Source organism: Chiloscyllium plagiosum, unplaced genomic scaffold (assembly GCF_037043375.1).
Source record: "Chiloscyllium plagiosum isolate Xiang-an unplaced genomic scaffold, Cpla_swu_hap1 HiC_scaffold_9, whole genome shotgun sequence".
Taxonomy (NCBI): Eukaryota; Metazoa; Chordata; class Chondrichthyes; order Orectolobiformes; family Hemiscylliidae; genus Chiloscyllium; species Chiloscyllium plagiosum.
Window position 1 is genome coordinate 81,871,027 of NW_028270147.1, and position 7,388 is coordinate 81,878,414.

The window sequence follows — 7,388 nt, forward strand, 5'->3', positions numbered from 1 at the left end:
TTTTCAATTAGGGATTCCCAGGTTCATAGCTCTGTCCCCAATGCTAATCCTCTGTTACCAATGACTTGGCATGGACCCTGGGGTCCATATATATGGCCATAATGTGGGGATGATGGGGCACCATCAATGTGTACAGGATTTTAATAGTTTGGTGGTCAGATTTCAGTAACTTATCAAACCACAATAACTGGGACCTATTAAAAGCTTCAGCCTTTGCAGCTGGTGTGAGGCACAGATTTCCTTTTCCTGTTCTGCTGTTGAGAATTCTTTGGACTGCAATTTGTCTGGCAACTTCCTCCTGACCCTTGCTGCCAAGTAGGTTGATAGTGTATAATGATAGGTATTCGTTAACTCCCTACTGAGACAGGGAGCGACCAACCAAAAACTACAAATGTTGCGAAGAAGAATGCTGGCACTTAGGCAGCTAAGCCTGTCACTTTAGCATATTCTTGAAATTTAACATAGGAATAGGAGTAGGCAATTCAGCCCCTTGTAGTAGGGGGATGAGAGTACTCAGTGGTTGCTGGGGATCGTTTCTGGTGTGGGACCGAGGTCCTCCATTGAAGCAGTGATAAGGGAGGTCAGTGGTGTGAAGAGAGAGGACATGTGGTGAATAGCGAAATTTAATATGCCAACATGCAGGACTGCTGCATGAATGGAGAGTTATGGATTGAACTATCTGAGAAAAGACAGCTAACATGCATTGCCTGGTTTCCCCTTTTGATTTGCAAATACAACAGACACTGGGCTACAGCTTTATATCACCTGAATAATGAGAGTGACAACTCCCTATACCTTGGTCAGCCCACCCTGCCTGAGCTCTGTCCTCAACCTTAGCAAAGACTCCAGTTCACAGGATCAGCATGGTGTTGTAGTCGAAGAATATAATGGTTCACTTATGTGGTCACAAGCAAGAAAGCAAGGTAACTCTGGGACAGGAAAGCAATTCAGGAAATTGAGGACATATTTGTACAAGTGTACCATAGATAATGTGAGCGAAGGACCAAAACAACCTGACGTAGACAAGATAGTAGATCAAGGTGCACAGGGAAACACATTATCAGATTAGGTTTGTATAGCGATCTGCCCCAATACCCCCAACATGTAATGAAAATATAATGTATTTGCAGAACCACAGTTTAATCCTAGAACTCCTACCTATCGGGGTACTCCAGGAGCCGAGCATAGATACCATAAGAATATTGATCCAGTTGAACGTATCTCTCCCGACCCAATGCCCAAAACCCATAAAGAATCTCTTTGTGTCTTTTGCACAAGATTTGTTATGACTGAAGCCAACTGTACACCTCCAATGTCAACAGTGAGACAAGTGTGACCTATTGATGTGCAGCAGGAGTTGCCAGAGTCAATTCTGTTGACTTATTTTCCCTGCAATAGGAGTTAATATGTCTAAAGGGAGAAATAAAGAAGTTAATGAAAGTGAGGTTAGACCACCAACAGAAAACGATTGGCATTGGTACTGAAGATACTAGGATACATATTACAACTATTTATTTGCTGCCAGACACTGAGAAGGCCACTGAGACTATCCGCAGAAGAGTCAATAATAATACAAGAACCGCCCAGAAACTGTCTGCGTGTTATAAGGTTAAAAATTACTCAACACCAGGTTGTAGTCCAACAGGTTTATTTGGAGGCACTAGCTTTCGGAGTGCTGCTTTTTCATCAGGTGGTTGTGTCATGATTGCCACCTGCATTCTGACAAGCTACCAAGCTCAAATGACCATACTTCTAAATCACCAACTCTCTCTTGGATCCAAGATGAAGACCTCCATCTGTGGGTTGTGGAAATAACCCAGTAGCAGAGAGTGGCATAAACTTTTGTTGTTACACGCTATGATGTGCCAGATGTACTTGGGATTGTGTTGAAGGTCCTGGAGTACGCTACCTCATCTTTACCTTTGTTCCATCTCCATGAACTGGGATATTTTAACGGCACAGAACATTGGACTCTCAAGGGCACCCAAGCTGGGCAATGAAACAGCATAGACAATTGAAAACAAAGAAAAATGATTGGACTGCGACACATTTTGGATATGTGCAACCATGGGAATTCCAAAAGCACCCAGTATAGATTCACCATTATAATTATTGTGACATCCAAAAGGACCAAATCCAACAAATGCATGTGTTCATGAATCAGCAAGTGCATATTGCTACTCCAGCAGTGTATTATACCAAAGCTCACCTGAACTGCTCCCTTGAGGGACATTATCTGGTTATGACTAACCTGAAGGAACAAATAATTGTTTGGTTGTGGGTGGGGGAAACTATTGAGCCCCCCCTGCACCAGAATATTGAAGTAAGGGCCAATCTCACAGAATCTTCCACACTGGAATCTCAATTAACATGATTTCTGTCTCACCCTTACTCCCTATCCACCATAACTAGCAGCAATTATTAACTGAAGCGCAGGATGTAGAACACCAGTGGATACAAGACAGAATCCAGATTAAGAAGACCAAAGCCAAGGTTGAGGAAGTTCTACACGGAATTAAATGGGGTGAGCAGTTGTGGAATTGGGGACTAATATTAATATCCACCCTTGAATGAGGATTACCTGTCATATCCTCATCACGTTCTAAGTGTTTGTCTTGATCACTCTTATCATTCTTGTTTGCTACACACAGAGAAAGCTGACTCAAACTGTGTAGAGGGAAAACTAACCCCCTTGATTGACAAGGCAGTAATGAAAGAAACTTGTATTCAGACCACAACTTCAATAACCAGCAAGTCTCAAACTGGCTTAATGGCTATGTGGCATGGCCATGGGCCAGAAGGGGGGACTGTAGTAGGGGAATGAGGATATTTGTGGTTACTAGGGATCGTCTTAGGTAGGGGACAGAGTACACCATTGAAGCAGTGATAGGGGACGCAATGGAGCAAAGAGGCTTGACAGGGAAGGGGGCTGGTCTTTTGGGGTTCCTGGCTAGGCAGAGGTATGTGGGGTGTGGTGTGGGATGTTCTGGCTGAGCAGTGTTCCTTCAGGTGTTGGAGCATGGAACGAAATGTTTGGGGTGATGGGCTCACTGCTTGAGTAAGCAGAGCAGAATGCTAGCAGACCACAAAATATTCGGGAACAGGGGTTAAGAGATGAATGAATGACCACATCAACCTGAATCAGATTAGTAGATGTGTAATGTATGGAGATTTGATGAAACTGCACAACAGATTTGATGTAATTAACTGCATAGTTAAGTTAGCTTGTGACTCATGTGACTTTGATGCAAAAGCATATAAAGGTAGTGTTGCACAGATATCCTGCAGAGTGAGCTTGATTGTCCTGTAATAGTCTTGAGTTCCTCTCTTTGCTGTAATCGATTGCTGCTGAAATAAACCACTATTCCTGCTGAATTCCTGATGCTCTCACAGTCTTCTTGCCTCATAGACCCAGGTCACTCCAACACCCTCGAGCCTAAGCCAACATTCAGTGAGATAATAGCCATCTGTGGCCTAACTCCATCCACAGGTAGTTCTCCTGCAACGCTGTAGTTGCATTCTAGCGAAACCTCATTTAATAGAATATTGGTTAATATAAATAATGATAAGATCAGCAAAACATATCACTCACAATTGCTCAAATGTCACTCAAAAGTCTAACACAAAGTACAGCACAGCCTGAATGAAGGTATAAATCATATTTATCAATGAAACAAAAGTAGATTTAACATAGTACATTTAAAAAATGTAAGAAAGCTGTTTCTGTATTGTACCTCTGACATTGGCTCATGCACAGAATGGCACAAAGATTTGCACCAACATTTGCACGCACAGAACAAACTGATCCCTGCTGGAATCATGCTATTGTGAACAGAGCTAAGTGTTCTCAAAAATACTGTTCCCTAATTCTTCAGCGATGTTATAGCCAAATCGTGCTGCCAAAACGCATGTTATCCAAGAACTACTTCTTTGGCCCCTATCCCTTAATAGCTTTGCTTAACAAAAAAAATCATTATCTCAGATGTAAAGAGAACAACGTATCTGGCATTAACTCCCATTTGTGAAATAGATTTTGAAACTTCTGTTTGCAGAAGTGTTTCCTAGCATCTCTTCTGAATGGTCTGGCCCTAATTCTCAGACAGTGTCCCTTAATTCTAACTATGGAAATAGTTTGTCTTTATCTATGTGCCTTAGTATTTTGAGAAATTCCACAAGATCACCTCTTACCCTTCTAAATCCAAGAGAAAACAGGCCTAATTTATATAATCTCTTTTCATAAGTTAATACCTGAAGTTCAGGTATCATTCCAGTAAACTCCTACTTTATAGGTAATGAAAATAAATTTTCATTAACTAATTTAATCCTGGATGTGACCTTCTAAATAAATTTGAATAGTAATGCAAAGATAATAAAACATTTTAAAATGCATAAAAAATCTGAACTGAAAAATGTGTTGCTGGAAAAGCACAGCAGGTCAGGCAGCATCAAAGGAGCAGGAGAATCGACGTTTCGGGCATAAGCCTTTCTTCACGAATGAGGAGGGTGTGCCAAGCAGGCTAAGATAAAAGGTAGGGAGGAGGGACTTGGGGTGGGGGCGTTGGGAATGCTATAGGTGGAAGGAGGTTAAGGTGAGGGTGATAGGCCGGAGAGGGGTTGGGGGCGGAGAGGTCGGGAAGAAGATTGCAGGTCAAGAATGCAGTGCTGAGTCCGAGGGTTGGGACTCCCATTTGTGAAATAGATTTTGAAACTTCTGTTTGCAGAAGTGTTTCCTAGCATCTCTTCTGAATGGTCTGACCCTAATTCTCAGACAGTGTCCCCTAATTCTAACTACGGAAATAGTTTGTCTTTATCTACGTGCCTTAGTAGTTTGAGATTCTCCTGCTCCTTTGATGCTGCCTGACCTGCTACACTTTTCCAGCAACACATTTTTCAGCTCTGATCTCCAGCATCTGCAGTCCTCACTTTCTCAAAAAAAATCTGAAATCAATATATTTTGTAAAACAAAAAAAATCAAGTGTTGATCTCCTGTCACAAATGAATGGGATTCAAATACACTACATAGCAGATCATGTGTGTGAACTCCAGCTTAGATGCAATTTTCAGATGGTTCATACAATTTTGTTTGTCAATTATGTTTTTAATTGCCAGAAAAGTCTATTTCATTGATGTATCAATTCTCTAGCCAAGCAAGGGAGGTGAAGTTTAGTTATTACTTGGAAGGGAAGGAGGCTGAGAGGAAGACAGTTTACCAACCATAGTTTTAGATTAGATTATATTAGATTACTTTACAGTATGGAAACAGGCCCTTCGGCCCAACAAGTCCACACCGACCCGCCGAAGCGCACCCACCCAGACCCATTCCCCTACATTTATCCCTGCACCTAACACTACAGGCAATTTAGCGTGGCCAATTCACCTAATCTGCACATCTTTGGATTGTGGGAGGAAACCGGAGCACCCGGAGGAAACCCACGCAGACACGGGGAGAATGTGCAAACTCCACACAGTCAGTCGCCTGAGGCGGGAATTGAACCCGGGTCTCTGGCGCTGTGAGGCAGCAGTGCTAACCAGTGCTTTTGCTTATGTGAACATAAGCAAAAGCAAATAACATACAACCCTTCCAAATGTTTGGCTGTATGGAATAATACAAATAAAGTCTTGTGAAGAGTCTCTGAGTTGAAGGGATCATTATATTAAAAAAAAGGATCACAATGAGATAAATTAGTGTGTTAGTGTAGTGTCGCTTTCATAAAGAATATTCTATATGTACGATTTTAGGAGGAAAACAAAAGTCAGTCAGAAAGTTACACATATTTCAGGAAACTCTCAGCATTTCAAGGTTAAAACATAACGATTAGATTGCTGCTTTCCAAATATTTCCATTTTCTTTTAAAAACATAAAACGGTTTGCTGATAAAACAAAACAAAATCATGGCCATGGGAGAATCTTTTATTTTGGTGATGGTGAGTAATTTGAGATTTTAAATTTACAGTGAAATAAAACTAGATCATGTTCAGTTGTGGAGGAGACAGGACTGGGCTTCTCGGTTCCTTCTCTCCTTATTGACTCATGCAATTATTCCGCGCCCACAGCTAAAGGGAGACTTGGAAAGTATTACTCCAGTTCTTCTGAAGAGGCATTTGTATAGCAGATACACAAAGACCTAAAATAATTTTTTTTGAAAATGCTGAAATACTCAGCATGCCTGACCTACAAGCATCTCTGGAGTGTATTTCCAGCATGTACTGTTTTGTTTCAGATTTCCTGCACCAACACATTTTGCTTCTGTTTAAGAATAGTGCCTCCCAAATAGCAGTGGTGGCATACTGGCTCAGCAGTTAGCACTGCGACCTCAAAGCACCAGGGACCCAGGTTTGATTCCACCCTAGGGTGACAATGCAAACTCCAAACAGACATGCTCTCTGTGTCTGTATGGGTTTCTTTTAGGTGCTTTAGTTTTCTACCAGTCTAAAGATGAGCTGTTTAGGTGGATTGGCCATGCTAAATTGCCCTGTGGGTGGGTTAGCCATGGGAAATGCAGGGTTACATGGATAGGTATGAGTGGAGTGTCAGTGTGGACTCAATGGGCGAAATGGTCTGCATCCACACTAAGTATTCTATGTAAACGTGGTCCCATTTCAAGGCTTGCAAAATGTCATGACTCTACAATGAGAACTGTATTCACCCCAGGTTTTCCAAGAACCTATCTTTTTAATGAAATTTCGTGAACATCCCTAAACATTTTTTTAGGTTACACTTAACATTTTTTTAAAAAGTGAGGATTTAAAGAGGGACCTCCCATCAGAGCTCATCTTAAAACCTACAATCAAAATCTTGTTTCACAACCAGAGGCATGATCCAAAGTTTGGGAAGCTGTTTTAGTATATAAAAACACAGCTAGTTTAACACTAAAATACACACAAGGAGCATCATAGCATTGTTACTGACAGCACCACCTGGATTTTTGTTAAAGAATCATTACTATTTATTCATTACCTTTCAAGAATGTCAGCTTTCTTTTCTGTTTAGGTGTCCTTCAATTTGAATTTTGTTTGACTATTAAAATCATACCAACACATTAGGGTGCATGACAGAGAACAACATTGAGAGGCCAACACAGGCACAGTCATAATCTAGCTAAGTCAAAAGATTTCTAAAAATGATGAGTCTTAATAGGTCCTTCAAGTTTGATGTGATCTTTAAATGGCTGTGACAGGAGGTAGATGAATTAAGAATGCTTTCTTTAAAAGTAATACTTGATATTAAACATCCCTATTGCTTCTTCAGTAGCTGCATAGCAAATTCTACTTTTATGTCTGCAGATGACTAAATACCATGTATTCATGCCTTGGAAACTCTAAATGCCTGGTAGAAAAGAACCAATGTCCATAAGGCAAAATAAGCTTCTACTTTGGCTCATCGGACT